The 22,367-nt window shown below is 46.0% G+C and overlaps 1 protein-coding gene across 1 annotated transcript in view; it reads right to left on the bottom strand.

Moving 5' to 3' along the window:
- The window catches only part of RAB3B (RAB3B, member RAS oncogene family), a 76,991-nt gene extending 68,662 nt beyond the window's left edge, over positions 1-8,329 (bottom strand). Inside the window, exon 1 of the mRNA XM_005543380.5 lies at positions 8,171-8,329. The gene's annotated coding sequence lies outside the window, so the exon portion shown is untranslated. The remainder of the gene's footprint in view (positions 1-8,170) is intronic.
- Between the last annotated feature and the right edge of the window lie 14,038 nt (positions 8,330-22,367).

Below are 22,367 nucleotides of genomic sequence, written 5' to 3'. Positions count from 1 at the left end.
GGCTGCAGTGACCCATGATTGCACCACTGCATTCCAATCCAGGTGACACAGTGAGCCTTCATCTCAAAAAAGCCCATACAATGTGTTTGTACTTTAAGCTAAGTGTTATTATAAAAGAGTCTATGGCTGGGCATGGTGGCTCAGGCCTGTAATCCCAGACTTTGGGAGGCTGAGGCAGGCAGATCACTTGAGGTCAGGAGTTTGAGACCAGCCTAGCCAACATCGTGAAACCCCATCTCTACTAAAAATACAAAAATTAGCCGGGCGTGGTGGTGTGCGCCTGTAATCTCAGCTACTCAGGAGGCTGAGGCACAAGAATTGTTTGAACTCGAGAGGTGGAAGTTGCACTGAGCAGAGATCCACTGTACTCCAGCCTGGGTGACAGAGCAAGACTCAATCTCAAAAAAAAAATAATAATAATAATAAAAGTCTAAAGGGTTTTAAACATTTTTTAAGTTTATAAAGTTTAAAAGTTATGGTAAGCCAAAGTTAATTTATTATTGAAGAAAAATATTTTTAAATAAATTTAGTGTAGCCTAAGTGTACAGTGTTTATAAAGTCTCCTGTAGTGCATGGTAATGTCCTAGGCCTTCACATTCACTCACCACTCACTCATTGACTCCCCCAGAGCAACTGCCGACCCTGCAAGCTCCATTCATGGTAAATGTCCTATACAGGTGTACCATTTTTTATATCATACCATATTATGGCTGGGTGCAGTGGTTCACACCTGTAATCCCAGCACTTTGGGAGGCTGAGGCGGGTGGATCACTTGAGGTCAGGAGATAGAGACCAGCCTGGCCAACATGATGAAACCCCATCTCTACTAAAAATACAAAAAATTAGCCAGGCATGGTGGCAGATGCCTGTAATCCCAGCTATTCGGGAGGCTGAGGTTGCAGTGAGCTGAGATTGCACCACTGCACTCCAGCTTGGGTGACAGAGCCAGACTCAGTCTCAAAAAAAAAAACAAAACACTACATTTTTACTGTACCTTTTCTATGTTTAGATGTGTTTAGATACACAAATACTTACCACTGTGTTACAATTGCCTGCTGTATTCAATACAGTAACATGCTGTACAGGTTTGTAGCCTAGGAGCTATAGGCCATCTATTCCATATAGACTATGTGTATAATAAACTATACCGTATACCATATAGATTTGTGTAAGTATACTCTATGATGTTCATACAACTATGAAATCACCTAATGACACATTTCTCGGAACATATCCTTGTCATTAGCAATGCATGACTGGACTTAAATAATTCCGAAAGTACTACAAATGTATGAGATTTTGAGACCAGGTGCAGTGGCTCAGCCCCCTAATCCCAGCACTTTGGGAGGCCAAGGCAGGTGGATCACTTGAGCTCAGGAGTTTGAGATCAGCCTGGCCAACATGGTGAAATCCAGTCTCTACTAAAAATACAAAAATTAGCCAGGCGTGGTGGCGCATGCCTGTAATTCCAGCTACTCAGGAGACTGAAGCACAAGAATTGCCTTGAACCCAGGAGGCGGAGGCTGCAATGAGTCAAGATCGCACAACTACACTCCAGTCTGGGCGACAGAGTAAGAAACTGTCTCAGAAACAAAAAAAAAAAAAAAAAAGAAAGTATGGGCTGGGCGCAGTGGCTCACGCCTGTAATCCCAGTACTTTGAGAGGCCAAGGCGGGCGAATCATGAGGTCAGGAGTTCGAGACCAGCGTGGCCAACATGGTGAAACCCCGTCTCTACTAAAAATACAAAAAATTAGCTGGGCATGGTGGCGGCTGCTGTAATCCCAGCTACTCTGGAGGCTGAGGCAGGAGAATCACTTGAACCTGGGAGGCAAAGGTTACAGTGAGCTGAGACCGTGCCACTGCACTTCAGCCTGGGCAATAGTGGAGATTCTCTTAAAAAAAAAAAAAAAAAAAAAAAGTATGAATGAGACTTTGAAAACTCTAAAAAAAAATAATTTCAGTTGATTGCATTATATTCCATCCTATAGATGTGTCATAAGATCAATTCTTTTTTTATTTTTATTTTTTTGAGAAGGAGTCTCACTCAGTCACCCTGGCTGGAGTGCAATGGTGCAATCACAGTCTTGGCTCACTGCAACCTCCACCTCCTGGGTTCAAGCGACTCTCCTGCCTCAGCCTCCCAAGTAGCTGGGACTACAGGTGCTCACCATCACACCCAGCTAATTTTTGTATTTTTAGTAGAGACAGGGTTTCACCATGTTGGCCCAGCCAGATCAATTCTTTAATATTGTCACTTTCTTTAGGAAGTTGTTTTTCTATTCTTAATTACTATAAATTAAACTACAGTGAACATTTCTTTACATAAATTTTTGTACATTTTCCTAATTATTTCCTTGAAAGAGATTCCTTGAGGTGGAATTGCTGGTCAAAGAGTCACTTTACTAAAACATAAATTTGATCTTTACCACCATTTCATATCCTTTATCTTATTTTATCCTCTAAATAAACCTGGGAAATAAAGCTGGAAAGACAGGGATGATTATTTCTATTTGATCAAGAAGGAAACTGAAAGTGAGAAATTAAAAAGATTCGCCCAAATCTCACAGCTAACGGCCAAGACTAGACTTAGTACCCTGCGGTGTTATGAAAAAGTTTAAAATCAATGCTCTACCCCTCAGATGAATTCTTAGGTAAGTCATATTCTCTCTCTAAGCCACAGCACTTTTACCTTAAAATAGAGAAAATGCCACCTACTTCACAGAGCTTGGTACAAATAGAATGAGTAGTACTATACGTAAACAATCTGACACAGTTTCTCGGCCCATGGGGGTACTGAACATATATTATTTCACTGGCACCTTTAATTCACTCTGCAGGCAAATCTTGTTCAACTGCCCTCTCCCTGATCATGGCTCCATTATTTGGGCCTGTTTTACAATTAACTGTTTGCTCCCTCTTCTGGATTCAAGGGGGCTTTATCCATACTTACATCTGATCAACACTAGACCTATAAGAAATCCTTAGAGGGTGTTATGTCTTTCAAGAAACACATATAGAACATTTTTCAAGTGCCAGACTATCAGTGTAAATGTAAGATTATTGGTCTTCATTTTTCTGATGTAGCCCAGCTTCACACTCTTAAACTGCTAGAATTAGAAGGGACTTTGGAGTAGCAGCTTTATTGTAACAAAAAGCCTGGCTACTGGGCCCAGCTTTCCCAGTAACTCAATGTGTAAACTTGGCCAACCTACTTAAATTCTATGCCTCAGTGTCCTCATCTGACAATAATACCTACTTTCACAAGGTGCTGTGAATTTTAAATAAGAGAATTGTATGTGCTGAGAAAAATACTTGTAGCCTTGTATAGAATCAGTGAGAAATTTGTCTGCCTTTATTAGCTATGACTGCCACAGATATGAGACTAGGGAGTGATGGCAAGAGTAAAAAATTGTTTCAGTTCCTGATCTACCTCCATTTATCTTATAGGTAAAGAAAAAAAAAATGAGGCTCTGCAAAGACAAGTGATTTGTCCAAGCTCACACAGCAAGTCAGTTGGAGGGTCATGAATGGAACTTCTGTTACCTAATGGCTTCCAGGTTTCACGGGATTAAGGAAAATGAAAACCATAACAATTTTAGAGTGAATAAAGAAGCATTCTGGCTGGGCATGGTGGCTCACGCTTGTAATCCCAACACTTTGGGAGGCCAAAGTGGGAAAATCACTTGAGGTCAGGAGTTCAAAACCAGCCTGGGAAACAGTGAGATTCCATTTCTACAATTTTTTTTTTTTTTTTTTGGAGACAATCTTGCTCTGTTGCCCAGGCTGGAGTGCAGTGGCGTGATCTAGGCTCACTGCAAGCTCCACCTCCTGGGTTCACACCATTCTCCTGCCTCAGCCTCCTCAGTAGCTGGGACTACAGGCGTCTGCCACCACGCCCAGCTAATTTTTTGTATTTTTAGTAGAGACGGGGTTTCACCGTGTTAGCCAGGATGGTCTCAATCTCCTGACCTTGTGATCCGCCCGCCTCGGCCTCCCAAAGTGCTGGGATTACAGGCATGAGCCACCACACCCAGCCAAAAAAATTTTAAATTAGCTAGATGTGGTAGTGTGCACCTGTAGTCCTCAGTACTTGGGAGGCTGAGGCAGGAAAATCACTTGAGTTCAGGGGTTTGAGGTTACAGTGAGCTATGATTGCACCACTGTATCCCAGCCTGGGTGACAGAGTGAGACCCTATCTCTAAAAATAAAAATTAAAAAAAGAAGCATCCCCAACATCCTGAGTGTCTTGCTACCATACTGTACTTGCCATACCACACCGTCAGCATCTGCTTATGCACACGCAGCATGGCTTTCCCAGTAGGTGGTGTGAGAATGGGGAGAGGCAGAGAGCTGAGTTCAGTTGGAAGGCTCATTCAGATGGAAGACCCCAAGGGGATCTTCTTAGGAGGGGGCAGCCAGGGGCTACTCAGACATTTGGAAGACAGGCAAAAAGCATCCCAGCAGGCAGCCGCCTGAGGCAGATCTAAGCAGACAGGTCACTGCACAGTGGTGCGTGCAGAATTGCATTTGTAAGATAAGCATCAATCAAATCTTTCCTCTATTTTGTGACAGTCACATAAAATGATAGAGCTATCTCCGTGACAAGCAATACAGATGAAGGCCCAGGGACCATCTGGGAAGTCATCCCTGTCCCAGGCTGGGGGAAAGAAATGGCTCCTCAAAGGGTGGCTGTGAAAAACAAATAACCCTTTCAATCTGATAGGGGGCAGAAATAAGCACCTAAGGAAGAAGCCAACTTCAGCCAGGAAAGAGCAGGGGAAGAGAAGGAGAGAGCCCTAAAATCCAGTGAGAAGAGATCAGCTCAATAAATGGAGTGAAGGAGTGAATGAAGGAGCTTACCTTTTGTTGGAAAGAGCATGAGCCTGAGTCCAAGCGACCTGGCATTTGAAAGATAAGCCCTGGCTCTTTCAGTGGTCCTGTAAACGTAGGCAAATCACACTCCTGGCCTCAGTTTCCTCATCTATAAAAGGAGTTCATAAAATGGCTTCCTGGCAAAACTGTTGCAAGAATTAAAACCTGTGTATGGGAGGGTGTTTTATTAACCCCTTAATTTTTTTGTTTGTTTGTCTCTGTGCTTCATAGTTTCTTCTAGCAAGTCATCCTGAGTAGTGGAAATAGTTTGGAGTTCCAAATCAAACAAACTAGATTCAGCTTCCAGGTCTATCATTTATTACGTATGAGACCTTGGCAAGAAATTTTACAAGATTAAGACAGTTTCTTCATTCATAAAACAAGTGTTGTTGGGAAAATTATAGGTAATGTGGGTAATACACCTAGAATAGTACGGTAATTTCTTGCTATAGGCAAGGGATTGGCTCCAGGACCTCCACCTATACTGAAATTCACACCTACTCAAGAACCACAGTTGGCCCAGTGGAACCCCCCTAGACTAAAAGTTGGTCCTCTGAATATACAGACTTCGCCTCCCTTCACTACTGTATTTTCTTCTCTTTTTCTTCTAAGAGATGGGTGTCACTGTGTTTCCCAGGATGGAGTACAGTGGCCTGATCATAACTCACTCTAGCTTCAAGTTCCTGGGCTCAAGCGATCCTCCTATCTCAGCCTCCCACGTAGCTGGGATTACAGGTTCGAGCCACTGTGCTTGACCCACCATGGTATTTTTTTTTTTTAATCAGTGTTTGGTTGAAGAAGAAAATTGGGTATAAGTGGACTTGCACAGTTCAAACCCATGCTGTTCAAAGGTCAACTGTATATGCAATAACAGGGGCTCAATAAATGTAATTCCCTGTCTTTCTACTTGAAGCATTTCAGTGAGAATAATGAGGGAGTTGGGCAAATGTGGACCTCATCCTCCTCCTTTAAGCCACACTCTCCTTTTCTAATTCAATCTGTCTTTAGATCATTCCTCACTGCTAACCCATCACCACCTTTTCATTGTTTTCCCAGGTATCTTAGAGCTACAGAAACAATATCATAACAGCTACCATTTATTGAGCACCTAATAAATGTCAAGCATTCTACAAGATGCTTTCAATGCATTCCATCTTGCACACAACAGATGCTTGATATTCATTTCCTTCCTCCTCCAGATTGGAAAGAGATAGCCATGGGTGTGTCTACTGACAGAACAGAGGCACACCTGCAGAATAACATCAGTGTCCTCTCTCTTTGTACAGTGTTTTACAGTTTACAAAGTTCTTTTCACCTACATTATACTATTTGATTCTCACAACAATTCTTGGAAATGGATGAAGAACTTGAGGCAGGAGCACCACCACAGCTCAATTATTCATTCAATCAGCATTCACTAAGCACCTACTATGTACCAGGCCCTGTGCTATACTTTGGGGAGATGGAGAGAAACTCTAGGAGCTGCAAGCTCAGAGGGGAAACCTATTTAACTTTTTACTGATGCCTCCCTTCATGTCATAATCTTTAAGAAACTGAAGATTTATTTCTTGGACTGGAGATGCTTTTAGATTTTTGCCTTTTCCCATACGGTTTCCTCTGATAGGAACACACTTTCCTCCACTGCTAGCTAAATCCTTCATGACCAGAAAGCCTTCTCCAACCCACCCACCTCCCCAAGAATGCCTCTTCTCTGGCTCCCACAGCACCAGGGCTTTCCACTTCTATATATAGGGACTTTCACAGCTTCCATTGTCTTCCTCTGTTTATAGGCACAGAACAGGTGGGCACCCACCTGTGCACACACACACACACACACACCCTCTCCTTTTACTGTCTCCCACCCCTTTCCATCTGGATTCCAGGAAGCTGGGGGAAGAGGGCCCATCTTGTTGTGTTTGGGTTTTTTTTGTTTTGTTTGTGTGTGTGTGTGTGTGGTTTTTGGTTTTTTGTTTTTTTTGTTTTGTTTTGTTTTTTTGAGAGCCCATCTTTCTCCCACCCCCTCCATATCTCTCTTAGCTTCCAAAGGCTGCTGCTCTACCCTCTCCAAAGTTCCTTCCACGTTGGGACTACAGAACAGAGTTGAATGACTTTTTCTGTCCATGATTCTCTTATTTTCTGTGACCCCTGGTGCCCATATAACAAGGTCCAGTGCCTGGGTCCCCTCCTTGGACTCCTGAGTGGCCAAGACACCGCTAGTGCCTGGGCCCCACTTCAATCCCCATTATCTTTCCACTATTACACCACAACCCACACCTGGCCTCCTCTCCAGCCTGACCCAGCGCTCCACCACCCTATCTATACCCTCCGGGTTCTCTCACGATTCCTCCACTCGCAGCCGCCAGACCCTACTCTATTCCAGAGCCTCCTCCCCACTCCTGACCAGAATATAGGCCCCTGTGTCCATTTCCAAGGCCACTTCCCTCTGTCTCCACCACCTCCCTGCCCCTTTCCTCTGCAGCTGGGTAGACCCAGCCTGGCCTCTCACCCTTCCATTCTCCCAGGCTTCCCGCCCCCAAGCCCCACCCCTCGCCTTCCATCTACAGTTATCCCCACGCTGGTCCCCAGCTGGGCTTCACCTCCGACCCCAGCTATCCCTACCCACATCCCCCATAAATGACCCTTTTTCGACCAGACACTGCCCTGCTGCCCTTCCCCATCCCAGCTATCCATACCCACATCCCCCACCCCCGACCCTCTCCCGACCAGGGCACCAGGGATGCTCCCCAGCTGCCCAGCGCCCCTTCCCCTCGGCCCCTGAGTCCCCTCCAGCTCCAAACGACCCCCGCCCAGCCAGTCCCCTCCCCTCAGCTCCTCACCTCCACGCCTTCCCCCGCGCCCCCGCTCTAGCACCCCTCAATCCTCTCCCTCAGCGCCCCGTTCGCTGCCTCTCGGCTGCCCGGTACCCCCTTTCCGCACAGCCCCTCTCCGCCCTCCTCGCAGTTGCCTCGCCCCCCACGCTCCCGTTTCCCCCCCGCAATCCCTCGCTGCCCTCCAGTTGCCCCCATCTCTCCTCCCAGCCCCAGCGCCGTCTTTCTTGCTCCTCTCCCGCCCTTGGAGCTCCCCTGGCTGCCCCCACGGTCCGGGAGACCCCCTCGGCGCTCCCTCCCTAGGCGAGCCCCACCTCTGCCGCCGCGGAGCCCCCTCCCTCGCTCCTCCCCCGGCTCCCCTCCGCTGCCCCGTGCTCCTTCTCGGCGCCCGCTCTCGGTGCCCAGCGCCGCGCGCCGGGGATCGGTCCCTGATCTTCCGCGGGCGGGCTGCCCGGGCCGCGCCCCTTACCGCGGACTCCGAGTGCGGGACGACGGGTTCGCTCCCGTAAGGTCGGCGGGACAGTAGGACCTGGCGGCAGGAGGGAGCGGAGGGGGCCGGGGCAGGGCTCTGCGGGGCACTGCGGGCGGGTCGGGTCCGGTCCTGTCTTCACGGAGGCGCCTGAGGGATGAGGCTCCAGCTCCAGCGCCGCTCTTCTCCGGCCGCGTCCAGGCCCCGCCCAGGGGCGGAGTCTGTGTTCGCCCCGCCCCGCCCCTCAACGTCTAGCAGGTGTAAGGAATCCGAGGTTACTTAGGACCTCCAGGTCCCCCATATCTGGGTGACTATCGTGGTTTATCTTAATTGTCATGCCTCGTTCCATTGACTGAACTTACTAGGGTAATTAGAGAGCTTTGATGATACTGTAGCTAATGATGGGTAACAGTTTTGCCATTTCCAAACTGCTTTCTGGTCCGTTCTATCGCTCCGTCTTCATAAAAGCCCAGGGAGGGAGGCTGACTACAAGCGGAAACGAAGCCAGAAACCTGGACGCTGTCCTCTACCTTATCTGTGCTTCCTTCACACCCCACATCCCACGGCCTTAACATATCCCTGCCCTGCCTCTGTGTCTCCATTGCGCTTGTTCTGACTCCGGCATCATCACTTGTTGCTCGGACTAATGCAACAGCTTCTTAATTCCTGCCTTCACCCTCCAATTCATCCTATAAAACCAAGAGGTGGTGTCAGCATGGCCATTTCCACCCTTGTACAAAAATTATTTCTCCTATGCTCTCCAGTCATACCACCCTCTACCCCTCCTCATCACTGACACCCAATTGTTCCTTATGCATTAAAGATTGCAGACCCTGGTTCATGGTCATCCTCACTAGCCCCTGTTCTGTGCCATCCTCCTGGTGACTTCAGTAGCTATGAGATTTCCTGGTCCCACTCATTCTGAGTCAGATACCAAAATCATTTTGACACAAGCCTAAGCAACCCTTTAAAAAATGTCACCATGTTACTATCAACCTTGTTTAAGAAAACTCTTGGCCAGGCACAGTGGCTCACGCCTGTAATCCCAGCACTTTGCGAGGCCGAGGTGGGCAGATCACTTGAGGTCAGGAGTTCGAGACCAACCTGGCCAACATGGTGAAACCCCGACTCTACTAAAAATACAAAAATTAGCCAGGCATGGTGGCCCATGCCTGTAGTCCCAGCTACTTGGGAGGCTGAGGCAGGAGAACTACTTGAACCCAGGAGGCAGAAGTTGCAGTGAGCCAAGATCACTGTACTCCAGCAGTGCACTCCAGCCTGGGAAACAGAGCCAGTCTCTGTCAAAAAACAAACAAACGAAAATCTCTCAATGGTTTCCCATTACCAGGAGGCTGTCAACAGGTGTAGGAAAATGTTCTTGCCTGGCCCGGCCCTAGAAAGTCCCACTTCCACCAGAGGAGGCAGATACAGGAGGCAATTAACGCCCCACCCTCAAATCCTGATGTGGACTTCCAGTCTTCCTGAGGTCACAGGAGCCAGCTGACAGCTTGGTCTAGAATCGTCTTTCCTCACACTTCTCCCCCATCTCAGATCTTAGACGTCTAAGTCAAATACCAAAACCATTTTCCCCCCAAGTTCCATTATGACCCTGTCTACAGTGTACATCTCCAGCCTAGGAACCACCCAAGCTGACAGCTCCTCTACTTGTCTGGCCTCTGTCTCAGACGCTTACTCTTCTGAGCTTCTTGCCAAGGCTTTCACTCACACTGCCCACCACACTGCCAGCCCTTTTCTCTATGCCTTCTAGAATCCTGTTCTTTTGTCAACAAACTCTCATATACTCTCTACTTCTTCAGAGTACTCAGATGACTTCTTTGCTTGAGCATCTTCCAGGTACTGCCTCCTTTGCTGCCCTCTGCTAGAAGGCTTCTCACTTTTCCACTCCCCATATACTATAAAACCAGGATGTGGGGTCGGCTTGGCCATTTCCACCCTTGTACAAAAATTATTTCTCCTGTACTCTCCAGCCATACCCACCTCAACCCCTCCTCATCACTGACACCCAATTGCTCCTTATGCATTAAAGATTGCAGCCCCTGGCTCATGGTCATCCTCACTAGCTCCTGTCCTGCCATCCTCCTGGTGACTTCAGTAGCTATGGGAGTTCCTTGTCCCTCAGTCCTTGGCCTCCACATCACCTTGGCCACCAGCTCCCATGGTCACTCTTGAGCTCTTAATCACCCACTGCTGGTACCTCTGTAATAGCAAAATCAAACATGCTACACTGAACTGCTCCCTCACTCCCTTTCTCCCACAAGGCCCTACTTTCCTCATTTTGAAATAGATAAGTTGATAATGATTATTCTGTCTTCCCAGGAATAATGAGATAGCATATAGAGCCATCCTTTTAAAGTTGTGAGACAATATGAGAACAGATGGTATTGCTTTTATGTAGTCTCAGTTCTTCTGGTTGCTTTCTCCTTCTCCCTCCCCTGAAAGGTGGTGTAGTAAATTAGAAAGGGCACACACAGGCTTGGGGCCAGGCAGACCTGGTCTTCAGTCCTTGCTTACTGTGTGATCTTATGCCAATTACCTCATTTCTCTCACACGCACACCCATTCCTCATTTGTAGAAAGAGCGATAATAAGATCTGCTTCTCAGAGTTGTTGGGAAGACCAAATGAGAACACGAGCTACTGCAGAGGACTTGATAGAGTGCTAGGCACACAGTAAGCATTCGATAAATAGGAAACACTGTGCTTCGTATAACAGAAAAAAAAAGTGCTATTTTTAAACCACAACACTCTTCCAGGAATAACAGATCCCAATGCACAGAAGGTCCTTTTGTCCTGCTTGGGGCCTCAATTGATGAGTGTGAATATGTAACTTTGGGAGAAGAATTTGCTCTCTATATTTAAAAAGGCGGTAGGAGTAGTAGGTGGGGCATGATGGCCCATGCCTGCAATCCCAGCACTTTGAGATCACCTGAGGCCAGTTCAAGACCAGCCTGGCCAACATGGTAAAACTCTCTCTCCAGTAAAAATACAAAAATTAGTCGGGCGTGGCGGTGGGTGCCTGTACTCCCAGCTACTCGGGACTCTGATGCAAGAGAATTACTTGAACCTGGGAGGCAGAGGTTTCAGTGAGCCTAGATTGTGCTATTGCACTCCAGCCCGGGCGACAGTGCAAGACTCCATCACAAAAAAAATTAGGGGTAGCGGGAGGCGGAGGTTGCAGTGAGCCGAGATTGCACCATTACACTCCAGCCCATTTGAGATGAAACTCCATCTCAAAAAAAAAAATAAATAAAAAAGGTTGGGTTTGGGAGGGTTGGGGGGAGGAGAATTTGGAATTCACTTGACAAAATGAGAGGGCAAGTTAATAGAGAGAGATTGGAGGAGAACAGGAAAAAGATGAGTAAGAAAATCAATGTAAGGATAGGTGCTACATAGGTAAAAAGTCAGAAGAAACTCTCCCATGGTATGTTGGCAAGAGTGTTTCAGCAGTGGAATGCCTAAAATGGGATGAGCTGTTTGTTACACATAGGACGTGACCATCCTATGTGACTCTCAAGGCTTCAGGAAGGGCTATTACACCCGGGAATGCTTTTTAAGAGAGGGGAATTGTGAGAGTGCATGAGTAGGGAGTTGAGCAATGTGCTTTGTTAGGTCTCAGTTGACAAAGGAGACTGGAAGCAGAGGTAACTGTGAGAGACCACAAGCCCTTGTGGAACTTATAAAAACTTGTGTAGGACTTCGCACCTACATGAGTCGGGAAATGTGAATATTGAGGTTCAAGCCCATTGCATTTGGATCTTAAAGAGGCAGAAAAGCGGCCAGAATGGCTCACACCTGTAATCCCAGCATTTTGGGAGGCCAAGGTGGGCAGATCACCTGAGGTGAGGAGTTTGAGACCAGCCTGGCCAACATTGCAAAACCCCGTCTCTACTAAAAATACAAAAAAATTATCCGGCGTGGTGGTAGGTGCCTGTTGGAAGGCTGAGGCAGGAGAATCACTTGAACCCACGATGCAGAGGTTGCAGTAAACCAAAATGGCACCACTGCACTCTAGCCTGGGTAACAGAGTCAGACTTGGTCTCAAAAAAAAAAAAAAATGAGGCAGAGAGGCCACATCTGACATTCGGGTTGTATCATTTATGCCCCCATAAGCTACCTTCTTATTGACCAAGGTAACCACCTGAGGGAAGAACAACACAAATCAAATTATACTGGACTGTCTTCACTTCCAGATCCAAATGCCCAAGTAAGAATGGCAAGGAAAACAAAATTCTTTTTTTGAGATGGAGTTGTGCTCTTGTTGCCCAGGCTGGAATGCAATGGTACGATCTCGGCTCACTGCAACCTCTGCCTCCTGGGTTCAAATGATTCTGTTGCCTCAGCCTCCTGAGTAGCTGGGATTACAGGCATGCATCATCACACCCGGCTAATTTTGTACTTTTAGTAGAGACAGGGTTTCTCCATGTTGGTCAGGCTGGTCCCAAACTCCTGACCTCAGGTGATCTGCCCGCCTTGGCCTCCCAAAGTGCTAGGATTACAGGTGTGAGCCACTGCACCCGGCCCCTGAATGAAGACAAAATTCTACCTTTTGTCTTGGCTCAGATTAGTTAACAATTATATTCATTGAATCCTTAAATTACACTAAGATTATTTGCATCTTTTATCTCATTTAACCCTCAATATAATTATGCAAGTTATAGATTATCATCCCTTTTTCGTAGACAAGGCAAGACAATTGAGAAAGTACAACCGGTAAGTGGCAGAGCCAGATAGCAGGTCTGTCTGACTCTAAGGCCAGGGCATTTTCTACTAGATCTAGAATTATATTTTGATTGCCCAGCAAACACCATTGTGATTAAGAGTCCTGCAAGGGCAAGGCGGCACCTGCCTGTAGTCCCAGCTACTCAGGAGGCTGAGGCGGGTGGATGATTTCAGCTATTCTGGGCTATAGTGCATTATGCAGATCAGGTGTTCTCACTAAGTTCAGCATCAATATGGTGAATTCCCGGTAGTGTGGGACCAGGTTGCCCAAGGAGGGGTGAACCAGCCAAGGTCAGAAACAGCAGGTCAGAACTTCTGTGCTGGTCATGGAGATCTGCAGTAGTGGGATCATGCCTGTGAATAACCACTGTACTCCAGCCAGGGCAACACAGACAGACCCTGTCTCTATATTTAAAAAATAAACAGGTCGGGCACGGTGGCTCACGCCTGTAATCCCAGCACTTTGGGAGGCCGAGGTGGGCGGATCACAAGGTCAGGAGATCGAGACCATCCTGGTTAACACAATGAAACCCCATCTCTACTAAAAATACAAAAAATTAGCTGGGCGTGGTGGCGGGCGCCTGTAGTCTCAGCTGCTTGGGAGGTTGAGGCAGGAGAATGGCGTGAACCCGGGAGGTGGAGCTTGCAGTGAGCCGAGATTGCACCACTGCACTCCAGTCTGGGTGACAGCAAGACTCCGTCTCAAATTAATTAATTAATTAAGTAATAGGCCAGGCACGGTAGCTCACGCCTGTAATCCCAGCACTTTGGGAGGCTGAGGCGGGCGGATCACCTGAGGTCAGGAGTTCAAGACCAGCCTGGCCAACACAGTGAAACCCCATCTCTACTAAAAATACAAAAAAAATTAGCTAGGCGTGGTGGTGCATGCCTGTAGTCCCAGCTACTTGGGAGGCTGAAGCAGGAGAATCATTTGAACCCAGGAGGCAGAGGTTGTACTGAGCCAAGATCACACCACTGCATACCAGCCTGGGTGACGGAGAGAAACCCTGTCTCAAAAAAATAAATAAATAAAAATAAAAATGAATAGAGTCCTACAACAAAATTTCCTTTTGTAGTTGCCAGAGTAATCAGCCTTCTCCAACTCCTAGTTTTACAAGAAGTATAAAATTAATGCTCTTTTGTTATTAGGGATGGGGGGGTCTTCCTATATTGCCCAGTCTGGTCTTGAACTCCTGGCCTCAAGCAATCCTCCCACCTCAGCCTTCCAAGAAGCTAAGATCACAGGTGTAAGCTTTTTATTGAATGAGAATCGGTGGCCTAGAAAATGTAGTGGCACAAGTGGATGTCATTTGGAATGTTCAATTTTTCACAAGGTGAATCTTTACCCTAGTGTGAGTCCCTCGTGGCCAGCTTAGGAACTCAGATGTGTTGACAGGTCAGACATTTTCATCCAACCCATTCAATAGATTGCTCCATGCAATAGGGTAGCTGAAGCAGGTACCTGTGAAACAGCTCAGAAATATAGGATTCAATGAGAGGAGTGATGGAAGATCAGGCAAGAAAGAGAGGCAGAGGCCAGATGGTCCAAGGCCTTGTACATCGTATTCGGGATTTGGGACTCTATCTTGCAAACAAAAATGGTTTTAAGCAATGGAGTAACATGGTTACATATTCTTGTAAGAAAGATAGCTCTGCCTGTGGAGGGGGAAGGGGGGAATACAACAGATTGGGTGGGAAGGATAGGGAGCAGAGAGATAGGAGATAGAGAAAACAATAGATTGCTGTAAAAATCTAGATAAGAGATGAATAGGACCTGAGCTAATGTCATAGCAATGGGAAAGGTAGAAAGCACACGGATTTGATACATATTTAGGAGGTAAAGTTCCCTGGACTTGGTGACAGATTAAATGTGAGATATAAAGAAAAGGGTACCAGCCTAAACAACCAGGTAGATAGTAAAGCCATTTACTGAAACAGGGAGCAAATAAGTTGTTTCTGTTATCTATTGCTGCATATAAAAAAACACTCCCAAAAGTTCAGTGGCTTAAAACAGCAATAATTCATTATTTCTCATAATTCTGTGAGTGGCTAACTGCCTCCTTTGCTGGTTTCACCTGCGATCATTCACAAGCTGCATTCAGTTGGAAGGTCTGCTGGCCTGGAAGATCTAAGATGTCCTTATTCATAGGTCTGGCAATCAGTGCCAGCTGAGGGCTGGGCACTGCAGTTTTTCTGCATGTGACCTCTCATCCACTAGTAGGCTAGACCAGCTTACATAGTGGTCTCAAGGCAGCATTCCAAGAGTATAAAAGCAGAAGACACAATCTCTAAAGACCAAGCCTTAGAAATCGCACAGCTGCATTGTATCGACCAAATCAAGTCACAAGCCCAGTCCAGATTTAAGGGGTAGAAGAAATAAATTCCACTTTTGATTGGGAAGAGCAAAGTCACATGACAAAAAGGCACAATATAAGGAACAAGGAGTCTATTGCCTTTAACCAAACTACTACAAGAGTAGAAACAAATGTGGGTAATGACAGAAAATGATGAGTATCTCAAATACCACCTCCTGCACAAATCATTCCTTCCTTCTCTGTGCTTCAGTTTCTTCATTTGTAAAATGAATGAATGTGCAAGTCCATTCCTCTCACCAGCTGCTGTTTACGAGGTGAAAGTGGTTAAAACGTACAACATGCCAGGGCACACACTGTCAGCAGGGGTGGAATCTGAGACACACACATAGGAAACATTCAACATGTCAATGGTCAGAACCCAGGTACCACCCACCACCCCCTCCCTCCCGACCCCAACCCTGCCAGTCCTTCACCAAGCCCAGTCCATTCTACTTCCCAGGAACTCTTCATTCCACAGCCACGGTCTCCTCACTGTCCTGCTCCTGCAATAGCCTCCAATCTGCTCTTAGTCTGCACTCCATACTGCAGCATAGGACTCTTCCTAAAGCCAGCTTGAAACCTCCCATTGCCCTGCTCAGAAGCTCATCTGTTTATTAAGCCTAATGACCCCTGGTGGTCTGTCCTCGTCCACCCTCCAGCCTCACTGCTGGTCACACCTCCTTCACACCCTGAGCTCCCCCAACATTAAACTACTTGCAGTTCTCTGAATGTGGCCTGCTCCAATAACATCTTTGTGAATTTGCATCTGCTTTCTTCTCTCTACCTAGAATGCCATTCAGTCATTTATTCAATAAATTGCTGGTTCACTCACCCAACTAGCAAATATCTCCTGAACACCTGCTATGCAGAGATGAATAACATATGGTCCCTGACCCAAGGAACTCAGTGTCTGGTGCGGGACAGTAGACTATAAGATCCACTAATCTGTACTCCACAAGAGGAAAGGCCATAGTACTACCCAACAAGGCACCTCCTAAACCATTCTTAGAAGAGCTCAGGGATAAGTATATAAATATTAAATACTTATTGCTGAATAAATAAGCATATAAGTATTAACTAAGGATTTCTTCTCATATCTACCATCTCATTTAACGTTCACAATGAACCTGTGAAGTTGGGACTGATTCATGCCATCTTAGATGTGAGCAAGTAGTAACTGGCCCAGGTTTCTTAGCTACTGAAAGCAAGGAAAGCCAGGACTCAAATTAGCCACAATAAGAGATTTGGTGAGACATGGCTATTTTCTCACAGTGGGACAGATCAGCAGGGAGGAATCTGAGATGTTAGACCTGGCCCCATGCTAGGTCCTGGGATGTAGACTTAAGAATTAATTAAACTGAGCCATCTAGGAAAAGTAGGAGTTAAATGCATGGAGACGCCACCTAGGCAGATGGGCCAGCATGAACAAAGGCCCAAAGGGTGGGAAATGATGTGAAATCTTCAGAGAACTTGGAGTCTCTAGAAGCATAATGGGCAGAGTAGCAAGTGATGAGTGAGGCAGGAGAGCTAAGTTGGAGCCAGAGGTCAGGCAAGGCCTGGGTGGCCATGCTAAGGACAATGGACTCCATGATCAGTGCAGTGCAGAGCTGTTACAGGCCTTTATCCGAAGGGAAGACTTGGCAAAAGTTGTGTTTTAAAAAGATCTTATAGCCTGCACAATAGGGATTGGATTGGAGGTTCCAAGATACTGGGAGCAGGGAGATCAGAGAAAATGCTGGTGGAGTGACTTCAAAATAGCTAGGCTGGCCAGGTGCATTGGCTCATATCTGTGATTCCAGCACTTTGGGAGGCTGAGGTGGGCAGATTGCCTGAGCTCGGGAGTTCAAGACTAGCCTGGGCAACATGGTGAGACCCCGTCTCTACTAAAAATACAAAAAATTAGCCGGGCCTAGTAGCGCAAGCCTATAGTCCCAGCTACTTGGGAGGCTTAGACAAGAGAATCACTTGAATCTGGGAGGCAGAGGTTGCAGTGAGCCAGGATCGTACACTCTAGCCTGGGCAACAGAGCGAGACTCTGCCTCCAAAAAACAAAACAAAACAAAACAAAATAGCTAGGAGCAGTGGTGTGTGCCTATAGTCGCAGCTATTTAGGAGGCTGAGGCCCGAGGACCACTTGAGCCCATGAGTTTAAGACCAGCCTGGGCAACATAGCGAGACCCCATCTCAACAACAACAACAACAACAAGAGAGAGATGATAAGACCTGAGCTGGGAAATGCACTGGGACATGAAAGAAACAAGATTTGGTGACTGACTGGATGTAGATGAAGCAAAAGAACATAAAGGCAACCAAGCTTTCTAACTTGGGTAGTGTCGTTTGCTGTGAGAAAGAGAATAAAAGACAGTCTTGGGGATAGAGGGGCCAGAAGAAGGGGAATGGTGGTAAAAGCAGCAACTGCTCTGGAAATAATTATTCATACTTTATTTATTGCATTTAAATTTAATCAAGCCGATTAGTGTCTCAGTCAGGCCTCTCCCACAGAGCCCAGAAGCAGAATCTAGCACTATCAGTTCCCTGTCTCTGCTTCCCCGGCCCTCTAGGCCTCTTTTTTTCCAGTTATTAAACAGAGAGAATACCCATTCCATAATTTAACACAATGACTGGATAGCACCCTGTTATCAGAGTATTCATTTAAAACTTAATCAAGGTTTTAATGAGGAGCCAGAGGAACCTCAAATTAGCCCCCCACCAAACCAACATGGAGCCCCCTCTATAGCCCTAACCTGCTCACTTCCAAGAATGGGAGACTACCTTCTCTAAGGCAGACCACTTTGCTTTGGGATAACCCTTATTGTTAGTAAAGTCCTCTGCTAAAATCTGCCTGTCTGTAGCTTCCACCCTCTGGTCCTAGTTCTTCATCATTATATTATTCATTCATTCATTGCACAAAGATGTGTTGATCACTTAGTATGTGCCAAGCATTGTTGTAAGCACAGAGTACACAAACATGAACTAAACAGGCAGAACCCCTGCTCACACAGAAGTTAGGAATCCACAGAGAAGAGACAAAAAATAAGCACACAAATGATCTATGATAATTTCGGATGGTGATAGCCATATTAAGGAAATATTCCAAAGAGATTATTATTTTAGGATTATTAAACAGGGACAGCCTCTCTGAGGAAGTGACATTTGAGTTGAGACCTGGTGGATGAAAAAGAATCAATCCATTTTAGAGATGATTTAGGAAATTAAGAGGCAGAAAGAACAAGTGGTTTTCCCAGGGCAAGACAACAGACAAACAACTAACTAGAACCTTCCCCCCTCGGCTGGGCACAGTGGCTTGCACCTGTAATCCCAGCATTTTGGGAGGCTGAGGCGGGAGGATCACTTGAGCTCACAAGTTTGAGACCAGCCAGAACAACATGGTGAAACCTCACCTCTACCAAAAATACAAAAATTAGCAAGGCATGGTGGCATGCGTCTGCAGTCCCAGCTGCTTGGGAGGCTGAAGCAAGAAAATCACTTGAACCCAGGAGACAGAGGTTGCTGTGAGCCTAGATTGTGCCACTGCACTCCAGCCTGGGTGACAAAGCGAGACTCCGTCTAAAAAACAAAAAAATGTGTGCTCACCCTAGGCACAAAGTTCTTCCTTGGTCTCATATCATCCACCACTGACCAGACCCCTTTCTGAACCACCTCTGTTAAATGAGGGAACTGAATTAAAATAAATATAATCACTAGGGTGCGGTGGCTTCCACCTGTAATCCCAGCACTTTGGGAGGTCAAGGGGCAAATTGCTTGAGTCCAGGAGTTCAAGACCAGTCTGGGCAACATGGCGAAACCCAGTTTCTACTAAAAATACAAAAAATTAGGCAGGTTTGGTGGCACATACCTGTAGTCCCAACTACTCGGGAGGCTGAGGTGGGAGGTTAACTTGAGCCCAGGAGGTTGAGCCTGCAGTGAGCCCTGATTGTGCCACTTCACTGCAGCCTGGGCAACAGAGTGAGACCCTATCTCAAGTAAATAAATACATTAAATAAATTAATTAATATAATATAATAAATTAAGTTTTGGAATCAGGCAGTTCTGGGTTCAAATCCAACTTTTACCATTCACTAATTATGTGATTGAATTTCTCTAGGCCATAGGTTGCTTATCTGTAAAATGAGGATGAAGATTATTTCACTGGCTCTTTGAGAGAGTTAAATTAAAGGTGACAATGTATGTAAAATAGGTGGTGATGTATGTAAATAGTATGTATGTAAAATGGGTGAATAGTACTAGACTATTCAATAACATCAGCTACTTTCAGCATGATAACTAAGTACATTATGCTTGCCAATGAGTCCACCTTCAAATAAGTGTCCAGGGAATAAAGAACAGTTACCAATGGCTTAGGATCTATAACACAAGTCAGAGTAGGCCGGGTGTGGTGGCTCATGCCTGTGATCCCTGAGCTTTGGGAGGCCGAGGCAGGGGGATTGCTTGAGCCCAGGAGTTTGAGACCATCCTGGGCAACATGGCAAAACCCCATGTCTACAAAATACAAAAGTTGGCTGGGTGTGGTGATGCGCACCCTTAGTCCCAGCTACTTAGAAGGCTGAGGTGGGAGGATCACCTGAGCCCAGGGAGGTTGAGGTGTGATTGCACCATTGCACTCCAGCCTGGGCGACGGAGTGAGACCCTCTGTTTCTCAAAAAAATACTCTGTTTCTTAGAAAAACAGAAACAAGACAGATGCCTTTCTAATTTTGGAAGAATGTCTCCTATTTGTCTTTCCTGGAGGGCTTGCTAAGTAAGAGAGGTTAGGCGAGCCTGTGACCTTTGGCAAAGGTAAGTCTCACACTCCCTCTTGTGTCCAAAATTGGAACTGCGCGCTCTCTGGACTGACCAGTAGCCATGGTGCTGAAATCAACCTGGTTATAGGGGCTGAATGCCAGGGAACTAACGTTTGTTAAGCACCTGCTATATTCCGGGAACCTTCTGAGGTAACTTCCATATATTATCTCAAGTCTCATCAACCATTCAACAGAAGAGAAAACTGAAAGTCAGCAGGGTTAAATGACTTCTCCAGGTATTCGTGGATAATAAAGTACAAAAGAGACCTAAAGAGAAAAACTGGAAAAAAATCAGTGATATTGATTGTACTACAGGATAAAATCCAACCTCCTTAGCAAATATGATTAAATTCTTTTATCTTCAACTTTATTTTCAACCACCTAACCCCCTAACACCCTTCGTCCTTGTGCTCTGGCCACACAGAATGACTTAGAGTTCTCAGAAATTGCTTTAAATCTCAGCATTTTTGTCCAAGCCTTTGTCTCTTTCTTAGGTGACTTCCTCAATAACCCTCCCTGATCTAGAAAATTCCTTCCTACACATCCTGCCATCCCATCCATCTTACTTGGAGATAATTTAATCACCCTTTCCTTTGTACTACTTTTGGACCTCAGACATTATATATATACACATATATTCAATAAATACTTGTGGAATGGCTATATATATATATACACATATATACCGCATATATATAAGACATGCGCGCGCGCGCACACACACACACATACACATTCCAGGTCCTATATATTAGGTTTTGTTTTTTCTTCCTTTTACAATATCTTTTTTTTTTTAGACAGAGTTTTGCTCTGTCACCCAGGCTGGAGTGCAGTTGCAAGATCTTGGCTTGACCAGGCGCGGTGGCTCACGCCTGTAATCTCAGCCCTTTGGGAGGCTGAGACGGGTGGATCACGAAGTCAGGAGATCGAGACCATCCTGGCTAACACGGTGAAACCCCGTATCTACTAAAAATACAAAAAAATTACCCAGGCATGGTGGCGGGTGCCTGTAGTCCCAGCTGCTCAGGAGGCTGAGGCAGGAGAATGGCGTGAACCTGGAAGGCAGAACTTGCAGTGAGCTGAGATCGCGCCACTGTACTCCAGCCTGGGTGACAGAGCGAGCGAGACTCTGTCTCAAAAAAAAAAAAAAAAAAAAAAAACAAGATCTTGGCTCACTGCAACCCCTCCTGCATTGAATGCCTCCTGCATTCAAGTGATTCTCCTTCCTCAGCCTCCCGAGTAGCTGGGGTTATAGGTGCACACCGCCATGCCAAACTAATTTTTGTATTTTTAGTAGAGATGGGGTTTCACCATGTTGGCCAGGCTGGTCTCGAATTCCTGACCTCAGGTGATCCACCCACCTCAGCCTCCCAAAGTGCTGGGATTACAGGTGTGAGCCACTGAGTCTAGCCTCTTTCACAATATCTTCATGCCATTCAATATACTAGGTTTTGAAGGCACATCAGTGAACAAGAAGACAGATAAAAGCCCCATCCTGATAGTGGATCTTACACTGGAAGTCTCTAGGCAACAAATGCTGATGGTTTAGACCATGCTAGTAATGATGGGGATGAAGAGTAGTGAATTCATTTGCTAGGGCTGCCATAGACAGGGTACCACAGACAGGGTAGCTTAAACAACAAAAAATTATTTCCTAAGTCTGGAGGCTAGAAGTCTGAGAACATGATTGGTTTCTTCTGAGGCCTCTCTCTGGCTTGTAGATGGCCTACTTCTCCCTGTGTCTTCCAATGGTCTTCCCTCTGTGTTCAACTATGTCCCAATCTCTTCTTCTAATAAGGATGCTGGTCTTATTGCATTAGGGCCCACCCATATGACTTCATTTTAACATAATTACCTCTTTAAAGACCTCATCTCCAAATACAGTCACATTCTGAAGTACTTGGGTTAGGACTTTAAAATATGAATGGGGTGGCTGGGTGTGGTGGCTATGGCTGTAATCCTAGCATTTTGGGAGGCTGAGGTGGGTGGATCACCTGAGCTCAGGAGTTCAAGATCAGCCTGGCCAACATGGTGAAACCCCATCTCTATTAAAAATATCTCGGCGTGGTCTTATGCACCTGTACTCCCAGCTACTCAGGAGGCTGAGGCACAAGAAAGATTCTCTCTCAAAAATAATAATAATAATAAAATACGAATGGGGCATGGACACTTCATTTATAACAAGGAGTGAATTTTTTTTTTTTTTTTTTGAGATGGGATCTTGCTCTGTCACCGAGGCTGGAGCGCAGTGGTGCAATCTCAGCTCACTGCAAGCTCCGCCTCCTGGGTTCAAGCGATTCTCAT

This window comes from Macaca fascicularis, chromosome 1, assembly GCF_037993035.2.
Source record: "Macaca fascicularis isolate 582-1 chromosome 1, T2T-MFA8v1.1".
In the NCBI taxonomy this organism is placed as follows: Eukaryota; Metazoa; Chordata; class Mammalia; order Primates; family Cercopithecidae; genus Macaca; species Macaca fascicularis.
Note: the sequence above shows the minus strand (reverse complement) of the source record. Positions and strands in the feature narration are given on the sequence as shown.